The 18,681-nt window shown below is 42.3% G+C and overlaps 2 non-coding genes and 1 pseudogene across 2 annotated transcripts; all 3 read left to right on the forward strand.

Moving 5' to 3' along the window:
• Positions 1-664: 664 nt before the first annotated feature.
• On the forward strand, positions 665-746 carry LOC115930879 (small nucleolar RNA SNORD115). The gene has a single exon (XR_004067471.1). It is a non-coding gene; the product is annotated as a small nucleolar RNA SNORD115 (small nucleolar RNA).
• A 13,366-nt stretch (positions 747-14,112) lies between these two features.
• On the forward strand, positions 14,113-14,193 carry LOC115930905 (small nucleolar RNA SNORD115). The gene has a single exon (XR_004067496.1). It is a non-coding gene; the product is annotated as a small nucleolar RNA SNORD115 (small nucleolar RNA).
• A 2,004-nt stretch (positions 14,194-16,197) lies between these two features.
• On the forward strand, positions 16,198-16,271 carry LOC115930906 (uncharacterized; annotated as a pseudogene).
• The last annotated feature ends 2,410 nt before the right edge of the window (positions 16,272-18,681 follow it).

Genomic DNA, 18,681 nt, shown 5'->3' on the forward strand with positions numbered 1-18,681 from the left:
GGTAGCCTCCTATGGTGGGAAGGCCTGCTGCTCAGGGACCTGTCCTGGAAATTTGCCATCCAGGCTGCTTCTGAGCCATGGGGTCACCTCCAGGGTGGTGGGGTCTTGAGTCCAAGAAAAGGAGAGGACACCATGTGGTTCCTGATTGGCCAAGGCTCCTTGGTTGGCCAGGAGCAGGTTGGTTGCCCTGGCCCATGCCCCATGGTCCTGGTGTGGCCCTGGGGTTGTTCGGGGGAGCTGGCCCAGGCAGTGGAGGTGCTCTCAGGGCCTGCAGTAGAGTGCAGCCCAGGCATCTTGCCCCAGCCCAGTGACCCACTTACCCTGTCTTTCTAAGGTTTGGTGGCCAGGAGGGCCAATGGTGCCTTGTGTCCATGTTGGGTCAGTGTTCTGCATGGATCCCCATCACATGGGTATTCCCTACCCACCCTCCCTGCACTGATATGTGAGGCCCTGGTTGGACACATGTCCTCCTCCTGTCCCTTCAGATGGTGAGCCTGGAGGAAGACTTGTGTTGGACCCCCACTGGCTCCCGGCCAGTGTCCATCAGCCTGGTGCTAATCCCCCAAGTGTGCTGGAGTTTGGACCCTCCCTGGCACCCTGGTTTCCTGCACTGAGCTGTGGTGAGCACATGGATGCATGCTTGGGGTGGGGGATGCCCTTGGTTGGGTCAATGATGAGAACCTTATATTGTCCTGAAGAGAGGTGATGACTTAAAAATCATGCTCAATAGGATTACGCTGAGGCCCAGCCTAGGTGAGAATTTTGGAAGAGGACACTGGGCTCCCTGGAATGGCCACTGTATTTTGCGCTGGAGACCTGCAGGCCCTGAAGGCCATCTGGAAGGTCCAACCCTGTCTCTGTGCTCCTCCAGGAGGCAGCCCAGGCTCCCTGAGGGGGCTTGGTGTCGGGCTCCTGTTCCCTGGGGTTGGGGCCGGTTGGTGGCTCCTTCCTGAGCCCCTGTTCTCCCCTTGTGTCTTTCAGTGAGCTCTTCCACCCAGGCGGGCCCCCTGGCATTGACTGGCATAGGTGAGTGGATCCTGCTTGTGTCATGGGCCATGAACCGGTCCATGTGGGGTCATCAAGGGTCAGCCTTTGGGATAAGAGGGTTTCCTCAGGGAACCAACCTGAATTCCCATCAGAGAGGTATGGGTTCTCCAGGAGGGCCGCTTTTTTGGGAATCGGACCCAAGGAGGATACCTTCCCTGATCTCTACAGGAGTGATGGTAGTCCAGGCAGGAAAGGGTTCCTTCAGCCCCACCCAGGGCAGCGCTCTGTTGAGACTCAGTGCTCAGGTCAGGCCTGGAGGATTTCTCAGGCCATCTGAGGGGGTTAGAGGGGAGCTCTTTGTCCATGGAGTGTGGTGCTTGAATCTGCCCTTGGGGTTGGGTCGTGGAGATTCAAGGATGGTGCCTCACCCATGGCCCTGATTGGAATTGTCCATTGAGAAATATGCCATTCCAGTGGGCCTCCTGGAGCCTGGTGGGGGGTGGTGTTTTTTTCCCTGGGGTTGAGTCGTGGATGGGGACTCACCATAGAAAGCATGTGGCTCTGGAGGCCCCCAGGCTTTGATTTCCAGTGCCTGCTTGGAGCGGGCACCAGGGCCGGCACCACCATGCCCAAGGGCAGGCTCTGCGACTGCCAGGTCTGCATTGGCTCCTGGCATCAGGACCAGCCTCCTTGGTTGGCCATGAGCTGCTTGGTTGCCCTGGCCCATGCCCCGTGGTCCTGGTGTGGCCCTGGGGTGGTTCGGTGGAGCTGGCCCAGGCAGTGGAGGTGCTCTTGGGGCCTGCAGTAGGGTGCAGCCCAGGCATCTTGCCTGATCCCAGTGACCTGCTTGCCCTGTCTTTCCAGGATTTTGTGGCAGGGAGGGCCAAGGGTGCCCTGCATCCGTGATGGGTCAGTGTTCCACGTGGATCCCATTATGTGGGTCCATAGAGGATGAGCATGCGTGAGCCAGCACCCCCTTCCCATTTCTTCTCATGGAGCCGTGAGGCCCTGTTTGGACAGCTGTCTTCCTCTTGTCCCACCAGGTGGTGAGCCCGGAGGAGGACTTGTGTTCGGCCCGCTGGTCCCAGTGTGTCCGGAATTGGTGGGTTCTTGGTCTCACTGACTTCAAGAATGAAGCTGCGGACCCTCGTGGTGAGTGTTACAGCTCTTAAGGTGGCATGTCTGGAGTTTGTTCCTTCTGATGTTCGGATGTGTTCGGAGTTTCTTCCTTCTGGTGGGTTCGTGGTGTCGCTGGCTTCAGGAGTGAAGCTGCAGACCTTCGTGGTGAGTGTTACAGCTCATAAAAGCAGTGTGGACCCAAAGAGTGAGCAGTAGCAAGATTTATTGCAAAGAGTGAAAGAACAAAGCTTCCACAGTTTGGAAGGGGACCCGAGTGGGTTGCCACTGCTGGCTGGGGCAGCCTGCTTTTATTCTCTTATCTGGCCCCACCCACATCCTGCTGATTGGTAGAGCTGAGTGGTCTGTTTTGACAGGGCGCTGATTGGTGCGTTTACAATCCCTGAGCTAGACACAAAGGTTCTCCATGTCCCCACTAGATTAGCTAGATACAGAGTGTCGACACAAAGGTTCTCAAAGTCCCCACCAGAGTAGCTAGATACAGGGTGTCTATTGGTGCATTCACAAACCCTGAGCTAGACACAGGGTGCTGATTGGTGTGTTTACAAACCTTGAGCTAGATACAGAGTGCCGATTGGTGTATTTACAATCCCTGAGCTAGACATAAAGGTTCTCCAAGGCCCCACCAGACTCAGGAGCCCTGCTGTCTTCACCCAGTGGATTCCACACCGGGGCTGCAGGTGGAGCTGCCTGCAGTCCTGCGCCATGCGCCCGGACTCCTCAGCCCTTGGGTGGTCGATGTGACTGGGCACCGTGGAGCAGGGGGCGGCACTCATTGGGGAGGCTCTGGCCGCACAGGAGCCCATGGAGGGGATGGGAGGCTCAGGCATGGTGGCTGCAGGTTCCGAGCCCTGCCCCATGGGAAGGCAGCTAAGGCCCGGTGAGAAATCAAGTGCAGCGCCGGTGGGCTGGCACTGCTGGGGGACCCAGTACACCCTCCGCAGCTGCTGGCCCGGGTGCTAAGCCCCTCATTGCCTGGGGCTGGCAGGGCCGGCCCGCTGCTCCGAGTGTGGGTCCCACCAAGCCCACACCCACCCGGAACTCCAGCTGGCCCACAAGCGCCCCGCGCAGCCCCAGTTCCCGCTTGCGCCTCTCCCTCCACACCTCCCTGCAAGCTGAGGGAGCAGGTTCCGGCCTTGGCCAGCCCAGAAATGGGCTCCCACAGTGCAGCAGTGGGCTGAAGAGCTCAAGTGCTGCCAAAGTGGGAGCCCAGGCAGAGGAGGCGCCAAGAGCAAGCGAGGGCTGTGAGGACTACCAGCACGCTGTCACCTCTCACCAGGACAGTGTCCGTCAGCCAGGTGCACAGCCCTTGGTGTGCTGGAGCTTGGGCTTTTCTTGGCAGCCTGGTGTCCTGCATTGAGCTGTGGTGAGCTTGTCCAGGTCCCGCTGGTTACCTGCACAGTGACGGGGGTGCCCTCGGTTAGGTTGATGATGAGAACCTTATTTTGTCTCGAGGAGAGGTTATGTGATGGGTGTTGTGGCAGCTCTTTGTATTTCATTTTTTTCAGTGCTTTTTGTGTGTTCTCTTTGTATTTTTTTTCCCCTTTGTGTATTTTACTTTCACAAAGGCAGCAGCAAATGTTTTATTGGTGGTGGTATTTTTCATTTTTATTTACTTCCTAATTTGATAGTGTTTTAGTTGGAATAGATAGTCTCATTGTAGTTTTTCAGAAATATGCTGTTTTTCTGTACATTATATGATTGTGTATAATTTTTGCCAGTTTTTTTTTAATTGGGGACTACAGTTGAATGCACTGCATATCTCCTACTTTATTGAAAAAGTTTGTATGGAAATCTAAAGATGAGAAAGTAGACAAGCACAGCAGAGGACATTTATTTTTATATAACCACAGAAATTCATTGATATGACCTTATCATATTGATGGTTTTTCAAAGAAATATAAAATCTTTTGATAATGGATTGTCTCAGTTGCGTTTCTCCTTATATCATGTTTTGCCTTCAATACAAATTGCAATGCTTAGAAATTTAAAGAACACCTTCTGAAGTGGAAGATCTAGCTAAAGAATTAGATTGGTATTGGCTGAAATGTTGCAGTAATCACATGATAGGGTTAATACAACATGAGTTACATGCTGAGTGCTCTAAGGTAGAAAGTAGGTAACAAGGAATAACAGGTAGATAATGTAAGTCGGGAGAAGGAAACTCTAGGACAGAATCATTAGAAAAGGCTTGACGTCAACAGCAGTGTATAGAATTTACAGTGCATAGAATTTACAATAAGTGCCTTTTTTTGTGCTCATCAATGCTCTTGCTTGTATTGTAGGAGGAGTTAGTTCCCTTGAAGAAATATCAATACAGATTTCCAAATTGCAATGCAGAGGGAAAAAAGAATGAGAAAGTAAAAAATATCCAAGAACTCTGGAAGCATTTCAAAAAGTGTAAAAATGCATAGTGACAATGTCAGGAGAATAAGGAGATAAAGGAAAAGAAATATTTGACACAACAATGACTTGAGCATTTTCTAAAATTAATGATGGACAGAAACCCACATGTTCAGGAAGCTCAGAGAGCACTATGCAGAATAAAAATATTTTACAATTCGACACCTTTGCATTTCATATTTAAAGTCCGGAAAATCATAGACTAAGGGAAAAGTTTGATAGGAGCAATAGGAAGAAAACCATCTTACCTATGGAGCAACAAGAATAAAAATTGCTTTGAAATTATCTTCAGAATCCATGAAAGCAAGAAGTGAGTCAGGGTGAAATATTTAGTGTTAAAAGTAAGAAACAAAAAAAATGTACCAACTTTGAATTTTCTGCTCATCAAAATTATTCTTCAAAAGTGAAGGAGAAATACTCTCTGAGACCAACAAAAATTGCTAGAACTTCTTGCCACTGCACCAACCTTTTAATAAACGTAACAAGAAATTCTTCAGAAAGGATAAAAATGACATAGGTCGGAAAATCTAATTTACGTAAAGAAATGAAAAGCATTGGAGAAGAAATATATGAAGAAAAATTAAATATGTGTGTATTTTTTGATTCATAATTGATCTTTCAACAATTTGTTCAAAATAATAACAAGATTATATTTGGTGATTATAAGTTATGGAAAAGTGAAATGAATGACAGCAATATTATAAGTCATCCGGTTCCAAGATGGCCGAATAGGAACAGCTCCAGTTTACAGCTCCCCGTGGGAGTGACGCAGAAGACAGGTGATTTCTGCATTTCCAACTGACGTACCAGGTTCATCTCACTGGGGCTTGTTGGACAGTGGGTGCAGCCCATGGAGTGTGAGCCGAAGCAGGACGAGGCATCACCTCACCTGGGAAGCGCAAGAGGTCAGGGAATTCCCTTTCCTAGCCAAGGGAAGCGTGACAGACGGTACCTGGAAAATTGGGATGCTCCCACCCTAATACTGTGCTTTTCCAACTATCTTAGCAAACGGCACACCAGGAGATTATATCCCGTGCCTGGCTTGGAGGGTCCCACATCCATGGAGACTTGCTCACTGCTAGCACAGTAGTCTGAGATCAAACTGCAAGGCAGCAGTGAGGCTGGGGGAGGGGCATCCACCATTGCTGAGGCTTGAGTAGGTAAACAAAGCGGCTGGGAAGTTCGAACTGGGTGGAGCCCACCACAGCTCAAGGAGACCTGCGTGCCTCTGTAGACTCCACCTCTGGGGGCAGGGCATAGCAGAACAAAAGGCAACGAAACTTCTGCAGACTTAAACATCCCTGTCTGACAGCTTTGAAGAGAGTAGTGGTTCTCCCAGCACAGAGTTTGAGATCTGAGAACAGGCAGACTGCCTCCTCAAGTGGGTCCCTGACCTCCAAGTAGCCTAACTGAGAGACATCTCCCAGTAGGGGCTGACTGACACCTCATACAGCTGGGTTCCCCTCTGAGACGAAGCTTCCAGAGGAAGGATTAGGCAGCAACATTTTCCATTCTGCAATATTTGCTGTTTTGCAGCCTCCGCTGGTGATACCCAAGCAAACAGGGTCTGGAGTGGACTTCCAGCAAACTCCAACAGACCTGCAGCTGAGGATCCTGACTGTTAGAAGGAAAACTAACAAAGAGAAAGGACATCCACACCAAAACCCCATCTGTACGTCACCATCATCAAAGACCAAAGGTGTAGATGAAACCACAAAGATGGGGAGAAACCAGAGCAGAAAAACTGAAAATTCTAAAAATCAGAGCACCTCTTCTGCTCCAAAGGAATGCAGCTCCCTGCCAGCAATGGAACAAAGCTGGACGGAGAATGACTTTGATGAGTTGACAGAAGTAGGCTTCAGATGATCGGTAATAACAAACTTCTCTGAGCTAAAGGATGATGTTCAAACCCATCGCAAAGAAGCTAAAAACCTTGAAAAAAGATTAGATGAGTGGCTAACTAGAATAAACAGCATAGAGAAGACCTTAAATGACCTGATGGAGCTGAAAACCATGGCACGAGAACTACATGACACATGCACAAGCTTCAGTAGCCGGTTTGATCAAGTGGAAGAAAGGGTATCAGTGATTGAAGATCAAATGAATGAAATGAAGCAAGAAGAGAAGTTTAGAGAAAAAAGAGAAGAAACAAACAAAGCCTAAAAAAGTAAAAAAGTAAAACAAAGTAAAAAAGAAACATGGGACTATGTGAAAAGACCAAATCTACGTCTGATTGGTGTACTTGAAAGTGAGGGGGAGAGTGGAACCAAGTTGGAAAACACTCTGCAGGATATTATCCAGGAGAACTCCCCCAACCTAGCAAGGCAAGCCAACATTCAAATTCAGAAAATACAGAGAATGCCACAAAGATACTCCTCGAGAAGCGCAACTCCAAGACACATAATTGTCAGATACACCAAAGTTGAAATGAAGGAAAAAATATTAAGGGAAGCCAGAGAGAAAGGTCAAGTTATCCACAAAGGGAAGCCCATCAAACTAACAGCAGATCTCTCAGCAGAAACTCTACAAGCCAGAAGAGAGTGGGGGCCAATATTCAACATCCTTAAATGAAAGAATTTTCAACCCAGAATTTCATATCCAGCCAAACTAAGCTTCATAGGTGAAGGAGAAATAAAATCCTTTACAGACAAGCAAATGCTGAGAGATTTTGTCACCACCAGGCCTGCCCTACAAGAGCTCCTGAAGGAGGCACTAAGCATGGAAAGGAACAACCGGTACTAGCCACTGCAAAATCATGCCAAATTGTAAAGACCACTGATGCTAGGAAGAAACTGCATCAACTAACGAGCAAAATAACCAGCTAACATCACAATGACAGGATCACATTCACACATAACAATATTAACCTTAAATGTAAATGGGCTAAATTCTCCAATTAAAAGACACAGACTGGCAAATTGGATAAAGAGTCAAGACCCATCAGTGTGCTGTATTCAGGAGACCCATCTCATGTGCAGAGACACACATAGGCTCAAAATAAAGGGATGGAGGAAGATCTACCAAACAAATGGAAAACAAAAAAAAGCAGGGGTTGCAATCCTAGTCTCTGATAAAACAGACTTTAAACCAACAAAGATCAAAAGAGACAAAGAAGGCCATTATGTAATAGTAAAGGGATCAATTCAACAACAAGAGCTAACTATCCTAAATATACATGCACCCAATACAGGAACACCCAGATTCATAAAGTAAGTCCTTAGAGACCTACAAAGAGACTTAGACTCCCACACAATAATAATGGGAGACTTTAACACCCCACTGTCAACATTAGACAGATCAACAAGACAGAAAGTTAACAAGGATATCCAGGAATTGAACTCAGCTCTGCACCAAGCAGACCTAATAGACATCTACAGAACTCTCCACCCAAAATCAACAGAATATACATTCTTCTCAGCACCACATCGCACTTATTCCAAAATTGACCACATAGTTGGAAGTAAAGCACTCCTCAGCAAATGTAAAAGAATGGAAATTATAACAAACTGTCTCTCAGACCACAGTGCAATCAAACTAGAACTCAGGATTAAGAAACTCACTCAAAACCGCTCAACTACATGGAAATTGAACAACCTGCTCCTGAATGACTACTGGGTACATAATGAAATGAAGGCAGAAATAAAGATGTTCTTTGAAACCAATGAGAACAAAGACACAACATACCAGAATCTCTGGGACATATTTAAAGCAGTGTGTAGAGAGAAATTTATAGCACTAAATGCCCACAAGAGAAAGCAGGAAAGATCTAAAATTGACACCTTAACATCACAATTAAAAGAACTAGGGAAGCAAGAGCCAACACTTTCAAAAGCTAGCAGAAGGCAGGAAATAACTAAGATTGGAGCAGAACTGAAGGAGATAGAGACACAAAAAACTCTTCAAAAAATCAACGAATCCAGGAGCTGGTTTTTTGAAAAGATAAACAAAATTGATAGACCGCTAGAAAGACTAATACAGAAGAAAAGAGAGGAGAATCCAATAGACGCAATAAAAAATGATAAACGGGATATCACCACCAATCCTACAGAAATACAAACTACCATCAGAGAATACTATAAACACCTCTATGCAAATAAACTAGAAAATCTAGAAGAAATGGATAAATTCCTGGACACATACACCCTCCCAAGACTAAACCAGGAAGAAGGTGAATCTCTGAATAGACCAATAACAGGCTCTGAAATTGAGGCAATAATTAATAGCCTACCAACCAAAGAAAGTCCAGGACCAGATGGATTCACAGCTGAATTCTGCCAGAGGTACAAAGAGGAGCTGGTACCATTCCTTCCAAAACTATTCCAATCAGTAGAAAAATAGGGAATCCTCTTTAACTCATTTTATAAGGCCAGCATCATCCTGATACCAAAGCCTGGCAGAGACACAACAAAAAAGAGAATTTTAGAGCAATATCACTGATGAACATCGATGCAAAAATCTTCAATAAAATACTGGCAAACCGAATCCAGCAGCACATCAAAAAGCTAATCCACCACAATCAAGTTGGCTTCATCCCTGGGATGCAAGGCTGGTTCAACATGCACAAATCAATAAACATAATCCATCATATAAACAGAACCAAAGACAAAAACCACATGATTATCTCAATAGATGCAGAAAAGGCCTTGACAAAATTCAACAGTGCTTCATGCTAAAAACTCTCACTAAACTAGGTATTGATGGGACGTATCTCAAAATAATAAGAGCTGTTTATGACAAACCCACAGCCAATGTCATACTCAATGGGCAAAAACTGGAAGCATTCCCTTTGAAAACTGGCACAAGACAGGAATGCCCTCTCTCACCACTCCTATTCAACTTAGTGTTGGAAGTTCTGGCCAGGGCAATCAGGCAGGAGAAATAAATAAAGGGTATTCAATTAGGAAAAGAGGAAGTCAAATTGTCCCTGTTTGCAGATGACATGATTGTATATTTAGAAAACCCCATCGTCTCAGCCCAAAATCTCCTTAAGCTGATAAGCAACTTCAGCAAAGTCTCAGGATACAAAATCAATGTGCAAAAATCACAAGCATTCTTATACAGAAATAACAGACAAACAGAGAGCCAAATCATGAGTGAACTCCCATTCACAATTGCTTCAAAGAATAAAATACCTAGGAATCCAACTTACAAGGGATGTGAAGGACCTCTTCAAGGAGAACTACAAACCACTGCTCAACAAAATAAAAGAGGACACAAACAAATGGAAGAACATTCCATGCTCATGGATAGGAACAATCAATATTGTGAAGATGGCCATACTGCCCAAGGTAATTTATAGATTCAGTGCCATCCACATCAAGCTACCAACGACTTTCTTCACGGAATTGGAAAAAACTACTTTAAAGTTCATATGGAACCGAAAAAGAGCCCGCATTGCCAAGTCAATCCTAAGCCAAAAGGACAAACCTGGAGGCATCACACTACCTGACTTCAAACTATACTACAAGGCTACAGTAACCAAAACAGCATGGTACTGGTACCAAAACAGAGATATAGATCAATGGAACAGAACAGAGCCCTCAGAAATAATACCACATATCTACAACCATCTGATCTTTGACAAACCTGACAAAAACAAGAAATGGGGAAAGGATTCCCTATTTAATAAATGGTGCTGGGAAAACTGGCTAGCCATATGTAAAAAGCTGAAACTGGATCCCTTCCTTACACCTTATACAAAAATTAATTCAAGATGGATTAAAGACTTAAATGTTAGACCTAAAACCATAAAAACCCTAGAAGAAAACCTAGGCAATACCATTCAGGACATAGGCATGGGCAAGGACTTCATGTCTAAAACACCAAAAGCAATGGCAACAAAAGCCAAAATAAACAAATGGGATCTAATTAAACTAAAGAGCTTCTACACAGCAAAAGAAACTACCATCAGAGTGAACAGGCAACCTACAGAATGGGAGAAAATTTTTACAATCTACTCATCTGACAAAGGGCTAATATCCAGAATCTACAAAGAAGTTAAACAAATTTACAAGAAAAAAATCAACCCCATCAACAAGTGGGCGAAGGATATGAACAGACACTTCTCAAAAGAAGACATTTATGCAGCCAAAGACACATGAAAAAATGCTCACCATCACTGGCCATCAGAGAAATGCGAATCAAAGCCACAATGAGATCCCATCTCACACCAGTTAGAATGGCAATCATTAAAAAGTCAGGAAACAACAGGTGCTGGACAGGATGTGGAGAAATAGGAACACTTTTACACTGCTGGTGGGACGGTCAACTAGTTCCACCATTGTGGAAGACAGTGTGGCGATTCCTCAAGGATCTAGAACTAGAAATACAATTTGTCCCAGCCATCCCATTACTGGGTACATACCCAAAGGATTATAAATCATGCTGCTATAAAGACACATGCACATGTATGTTCATTGCAGCACTATTCACAATAGCAAAGACTTGGAACCAACTCAAATGTCCACCAATGATAGACTGGATTAAGAAGATGTGGCACATATACACCATGGAATACTATGCAGCCATAAAAATGGATGAGTTCATGTCCTTCGTAGGGACATGGATGAAGCTGGAAACCATCATTCTCAGCAAACTATTGCAAGGACAAAAAACCAAACACTGCATGTTCTCACTCATAGGTGGGAATTGAACAGCGAGAACACTTGGACACAGGGTGGGGAACATCACACACGAGTGGCTGCCGTGGGGTGGGGGGAGGGGGGAGGGATAGCATTAGGAGATATGCCTACTGTAAATGATGAGTTAATGGGTGCAGCACACCAAAATGGCACATGTATACATATGTAACAAACCTGCACGTTGTGCACATGTACCCTAGAACTTAAAGTATTAAATATATATGTATATATATATATATAGTCATGAGGGAGAGAAAATACTCTTAGTTACTTGGACTAACCCACGAAGTAGGACAGTATAATTTGAAAAAGGACTTGGATTAGTTGTAAACGTATAATGTAATATCCAGCACAGCCACTAAAATTGATTTTGAAAAAAGCAGTATAATCAATATAATAACAGAAGAAAAAGCAGAATCAGTCCAGACATGGTGACTCATGTCTGTAATCCCAGCACTTTGGGATGCTGAGGCAGGAAGATCACTTGAGCCCCGGAGTTCAAGTCCAGCCTGGCAACGAATAAGAGCCCATCTCTACGCCCCCCAAAAAGAAGAAGAAAAAGAAAAAGAGGCCAGGCACGGTGGCTTACTCCTGTAATCCCAGCACTTTGGGAGGCCAAGGTGGGTGGATCACGAGGTCAGGAGATCAAGACCATCCTGCCTAACACAGTGAAACGCCGTCTCTACTAAAAATACAAAAAAAAAAAAAAATAGCTGGGCGTGGTGGTGGGCGCCTGTAGTCCCAGCTACTCGGGAGGCTGAGGCAGGAGAATGGTGTGAACCTGGGAGGCAGAGCTTGCAGAGAGCTTAGATTGCGCCACTGCACTCCAGCCTGGGAGAGAGCTGCAAGATTCTGTCTCAAAAAAAACAAAAACAAAAACAAAAACAAAACGAAAAGAAAAAGCAGAATCTTTTTTTTTTTTTTTTTTTTTGAGATGGAGTTTTGGTCTTGTTGCCTGGGCTGGAGTGCAATGGCACGATTTCAGCTCACCACAACCTCCACCTCGCAGGTTCAGGCAATTCTCCTGCCTCAGCCTCCCGAATAGCTGGGATTACAGGTGTGCACCACCATGCCTGGCTAATTTTTTGTATGAAAAAGCAGAATCTTATACAATGCTCTATTAAAATCAGGGAGAGGAGAAAAAGAGTAGAATACCAAAAAAGTAACAAATTACAAGGTTGATATAAATAGAAAACAATCACAAATACTGAGTATACTAATCTAAGTATATCAATAATCACTTTAAACATCGCTTAAAAGACAGAGATTGTCAGTGGATTAAGAACAAGACCCAAATATATGTTGTCTATGAGAAATGCACTTTAAATAGCTGGGCATGGTGGTGTGCACCTGTAGTCCTTAGGAGGCCAAGGCGGAGTGTCACCTGAGCCCAGGATTTTGGGACTACAGTGAGCTATGATCATGCCACTGCACTCTAGCCTGGTTGACAGAATGAGACCTCATCTCTATAGAAAATAGTAAGTAAATCTGCTTTATAAAGGCACAAATACATTCACAGTAAAGGAATGGAGAAAGATATCCCATGCTAACATTAATCAAAATAAAGTGAAATAGCCATATTAATTTCAGACACAACCGACTTTAGAACAAGGAATATTATCAGAGATCAAAAGGGACATTCCTTAATGATAAAGGGATCAGTTTTCTAAGAAGACATAACAATCCTTAATGTGTACGCACTGAACAGCAGAGCATCAAAGTACATGAAGCTAAATCTGATAGAACTGCAAAGAGAAATAGATAAATTCACTCTTAGAGTTGGAGGCATTGGCATCCCTCTATCAGAAATGGACAGGTTTAGCAAGCAGAAAATCAGTAAGGGCATAACATGATCAATCATGATCAAAAATTTGACTCAGTCAACTATATGTAACTGACATCTATGAACCACTTTACCCAACAACAGCAGATGACACATTTTCTCACACACACATGAAACATTCAGCAGAATAGACCACATTCTGGGCTAGAAAATGCACCTCAACAAATTTAAAAGAATAGAAATCATACAAAGTATGTTCTCAGACTACAATGGAATGAAAGTAAAAAAAAATCACTAAAAAAAAAGATAGCTGAAAAACATGAAAATACTTGGAGGTTAAACAACAGACTCTGAAATAACTGAAGGTCACAGAAGTCTCAAGATAAATTTTTAAAATATTTCAAACTAAATGGAATTGAAAGCACAACTTATCAAAAATTTAGGAACGCAACAAAGGCAGTGCCTACTGGGAAATTTATACCACTGAATGTATGTTAAAAAGAACAAAGATCTAAATAAATAATCCTTCCCATTGGGAAGCTAGGGGGAAAATTCAAATTAAATTCAAAGTAAGCAAGTAAAAGAAATAATAAAATATGAATACAATTCTGAGTGGCCTGATATCTGATTTCTGGAAGCTGAGTTTTATGTGGCTTTAGAAGTTTCATGTTATGAGTGTGAATTGGCAAGTGACCATGGCGATTGTTTCTGATATGGCCACCTCAATTACATAGAGAAGGGATGATCAGTGGCATCATCCCAGTTCTGCATGATACCACACCAGTGATTCTCCAAAGTCAAGAAACCTGTATATGTTGTCCTTGTGTTTGGTGAATCTGTGGTCTATAGACTACTTAATGGGCTATTTCTGGGGTACTGACCATTTTGCTCCATTAAGGAAAACCATGCATGAGCCATATAACTATGGGAAATAATGTTTTCCTTTTTGACACCTGGCCTACTCTCTTCTTAGGTGAGAGCAAAGGAAGAGCACCACTTGGCCTGCTGCACCCAGGGCAATTTATACCATCCAGGTATCCAGCACTGAATGTGTAGCAACTCCAATCCACCATAGAACATTAATCTATCTCTGATAAGCATGCTAATATCTACGATTCTGCCTTTGTGGGGAGATGACTCCATAGATTAACCCCCTAGCTTGGGTCAATATGGAGATGTTATATTGTCTTCGACAGGGAAGATGACATAAAAATTATGTTCAATAGGATTATGTGGAGACTTAACATAAGTGACAAACCTGAGACAAGAAGTTAGAAATCCTTGTTTCTTTTAGGTGAATAATTTTGGAGCTTGAGAAAAAGACACCGTTGTGGCGAACTTGCTTTGCCAAACCCTGTGTATGCATTTTTGGGTAAACAACACATTTTCATCCTTTAAGCATTGTTTCCATTATTTATAATTCGTAATAGTATGAGACATTTGAGACTCATTCCTTGGTTCTTCTTCTCTCATTGTATCTTTCATTGTATCTTTCAGTGCTGCAAGAGATGCAATCATCCCATTAATGAAAGCAGAGTGACTGCCTTCGTCACACGTACATTCAAAATAGATCACTGGGCTAGTGATGATTCTCTCTTAAGGCTATTATGTTTACTCATTTAAAAAATCTGAATCTCAGTATAGATTTTCTTCTCAGTGAGTGACTGACCTATCTGATATGATGCTATGACAAAATCTTTACTTTTTACCTGAATTTGGTGGGATTGAAAGTTGAGAACATATTAATTTATTTTCTGTTTCACTTGATTAATAATGCCCAATCTAACATGCAATGTTCACTTGGGTACATATATACAACTACATCAAATTTTTTCTTGTTTTACCTTAAAAGTGTTAAGATATTGTAATGGTATGGCCAGTTTACTCACTGGTAAACTTTTCATAACAGAAATATCATGCCAGTGGACACAAATATGTAACATCAGTAATTTGCTTTGCTCATGAAACAGAGAACTGAATAAGTTGATGGGTAAACTAGTATCTGAATTATAAACCCCAAATATCATGTGACTTCATCATTTTCAGTATAATGAAAATACAGGCTGTGAATGCTTCCAATTGGTCCTGAAAGGGCCTTTGAGGTGAGTAGGTTCACCAAAGCGGCAACATATGCGTCCCAGTGGGCATTCTACTCCTCAGTAAGTGACTTGACATTCTTTATGGCTTCCTCATGATTAAAACAAGTCTTTTTATTGAAATTTTACTGAAATAATGATGAGACAATGTAATATTCTTTTCATCTACATATAAGAGTAGACATAGATTAACCTCTACCTTTTTTTTTTTTTTTTTTTTTTGAGACGGAGTCTCGCTCTGTTGCCCAGGCTAGAGTACAGTGGCGCGATCTCGGATCATTGCAACCTCTGCCTCCTGGGTTCAAGCGATTCTCCTGCCTCAGCCTCCTGAGTAGCTGGGATTACAGGCACGTGCTACCATTCCTGGCTAATTTTTTTGTAATTTTAGTAGAGACGTGGTTTCGCCATGTTGGTCAGGCTGTTCTTGAACTCCTGACCTTGTGATCTGCCCACCTCTGCCTCCCAAAGTGCTGGGATTACGGGCATGAGCCCCCGTGCCTGGCCTTCACCTCTACCTATTATAATATTTTCATGTTATTCCATTTTGTCATGTTTGTGGGTCATTTGATGAGGGTTCACAATATGAAAACTGGGCATTTTGGCCAAGATGCATGTAAATGAATACAACTCCATGTGCCCTGATAACTGATTTCTAGATCCTGAGATGCAAGTGGCTTCCAGAGTGTCTGTATTTTATGAAAGTTCATATACAGTAAACCATGCTAATTGTTACTGATACAGCTTCCTTGAATATATAAAGCAATGATTAATGGGATGTTTTGTTTCTGCATAAAACTAATGAATTGCTTCTCCAAAGCCAAGTGACCTGTATGATTTGTCCTTATTATATTTTGTGAACCAGTGGACTAAAACCTTTATAATGGGTCATTTTTTTAGTATTGTCAATATTGCTCAATTAACAAACAGGACTCATATACACGGGTGAGATGTAGTTCTCCCTTTGACATTTGCTCTATGTCTGTCCCTTAGATGATGATATGGAAGAAGAGCACTCTTTGGCCTCTTGCGACTGGGACAGTTGACAGCACCCAGGTGTCCTGTAATGAAAATGCTCTTGACACCAATGCATCCTAGCATCACAGCTTCAGGAAGTCTTCTCAAGTGTGCATGGGGAGTACCATGTCTTTCATCAATAATGAAATCTTCTGATGTCTTGGTGAGAAATAATGCCTTAAAATTACACTCAATAGGATTATGCTGAGGCTCAGCCTACCTAGATGAAAATGCTGAAACAGATAATAGTGACTTCTTATTTCCCTTCAAGGGGAATTTTATTTTGAACTTGAAATAACAAAATCTTTATGGGTAACTTGTTTGCCCAACTGTATCAGTGCACCTATAAATGAACAAAAAATTCTCAGCCTATAAGCTTTGCTTCAGTGATCTTTAATTTCTAATAGTATGGTATATTCAGGTCTCATTCTTTGGCTTTTTCTCTTATTGTGTATTTCAGTAAGACATGCTGCCAAGAGATGTGCCATTCTATTATAAAAGATCAGTAGCTTCCTTTACCGACGTGTATATTCTATCTAGAACATTGAGCTATGGAAGACTCCCACCTAAGGGAATTAGTTTTACACCTTCAGGTAATCTGAACTTCAATATGGGTTTTGCTTTATGATATAATCCTTATGACAAAATCTTTACTTTTTATCTGAACTTCATACAATCAATATTGAAGATTTTTTTAAATTCACTGTTACCTAGTCCAATATTTAATATACATTTGGCTGTAGATACATGACTAGACAAAATTTTTTTATATTATTTTTGTGGGGCTCTAACAGTGTTTCACTGTTTTGAGTTACTGATGAACTTTCTGTAACTGTGAGACCATGGTAATGGAAGAGACCGTGGTAATGGGGAGGAGAATGTGAGAATCAGTATGTACTTTGCCTATGAAACTTAAACATTTAGTAATTTGATCACCAAATTGATACTCAAATTTCAGTTCCTATCATGTGTAAACCAAAAAGTATCTGAGATTTAGAAGTTGATTTAGAAGTGGATTTTGCCAAGGTTAAGCACATGCTCAGAAGAAATTAACCCAAAATCACAGAAACCGTCTGGGGTCTATGTCTTTCTCCAAAGATGATTTTGAGGGTTTCAGTGTTTAAAGGGGAAAAGTGGGCTGGAGGGGGAAAAGGGAGGGTATGGTAATCCGTATGTTCCAAGACAAAAGGAGCAGGTAGGGGTATAGTCAATAATGTATTCATCTCACGCTCAGTAAATCAGCACTTTACATAAGATAAGGTGAACATAGAGAAGCTACCTGTGGAGATCTTTAACCTTTAATCTGTAGCTATCTGCTTAAGATCAAAAGGAAATTCTTGCATGACTCAGCTTTCGGCTTATTTTTTTTTTCTTTTGGCGTAGTAAATTGGGGTCCCAAGTTTTTATTTTCCTTTCACACATGTGACCCCACTATTTTCAGAATAATGAAAGCACATGTTAGAAATGATGACACTTATTCCTAATATGGACTTTGAAATGACTGGGTTCACAAATTTAGAATCATGGGTCTCACTGTAGGTTTTTATTTTCAATGAGTGACTGGCCTACTTGATGGAATTCTTTCAAAAAATGTTCACTTTTTACTGAAATTATATTAAAATAATGTTGGAATATGTTCAGTCATGTTTACCATCTCTATAGTATGATATATGATAATATTGCAGATTACTCAGTGTCAAAAACCTGGCATACCTTGTCCTTATGATGTTGATGAGTCAATGGTCTAGAGCCTTAGTAATGTCTTTTTGTGGTAGTATGGACCATATCTGTCCACTAAGAAATAGCCTGTGTAAGCCATATACACATGAACAATTTATGTCTGATTTTGCACTATGGTCCCATTCCTATGCCTGTAGATAAAGACTGCTGAGAAGAGCACCCTCTGGTGTTGTCACAGAGGCAAGTGCTACCGCACAGCCATGCTGCAGTGAATTTAACTGGTCCTCTGTCCCTGCAACCGTTGTTTAAGGATGCTATTCTGGTAAGGGTTTACAAGACAACGTAAATATATGTATAAAGAGTATCTTCAGGAGACGTAATAATGTAAAAATCATGCTCAATAGAATTAAGCTGAGGCTCAAAATAGTGCCAATCCTTGCAAGAAGGTGTGAGAAGTCATTAGATTTGGGGGGTATGGGTTATTCCATTTTGAACTTGGTAGGAAGAAACCCTTGGGGGAATCTTACATCATTTGCCTCTACTTCTAAAGGAACTTTTAAAATTCTTTTATCTTGTCTTTATTCTTAATATTCACACATTATTAGAGAGAATATCTTGGTTTATTTTTTCCTCATGGTGTGCTTCAGAATATTCATCCAGCAAGAGGTATGTCATTACACGGATTATATATATGAGTTCTGTCTTTCGTAATTAAAAAATTCCAAGTGGACCATTTGAATATTAAACATTGGCCTTCAAAATGATTACATTTACCTGTTCATACAAAATTAGTGAGCAATGATCTATTCTTTCCAATGAGTGACTGATCTAATGGGGTCCTCATTAAAACTCCTTTTTTTTTTTTTTTGCCTGAACGTACTTTGATTTAAAGATGTGACATCTAGTAATTCATTGCAATCAACTCTTTAGTGATTGCACA

This window comes from Gorilla gorilla, chromosome 16, assembly GCF_029281585.2.
Source record: "Gorilla gorilla gorilla isolate KB3781 chromosome 16, NHGRI_mGorGor1-v2.1_pri, whole genome shotgun sequence".
In the NCBI taxonomy this organism is placed as follows: domain Eukaryota; kingdom Metazoa; phylum Chordata; class Mammalia; order Primates; family Hominidae; genus Gorilla; species Gorilla gorilla.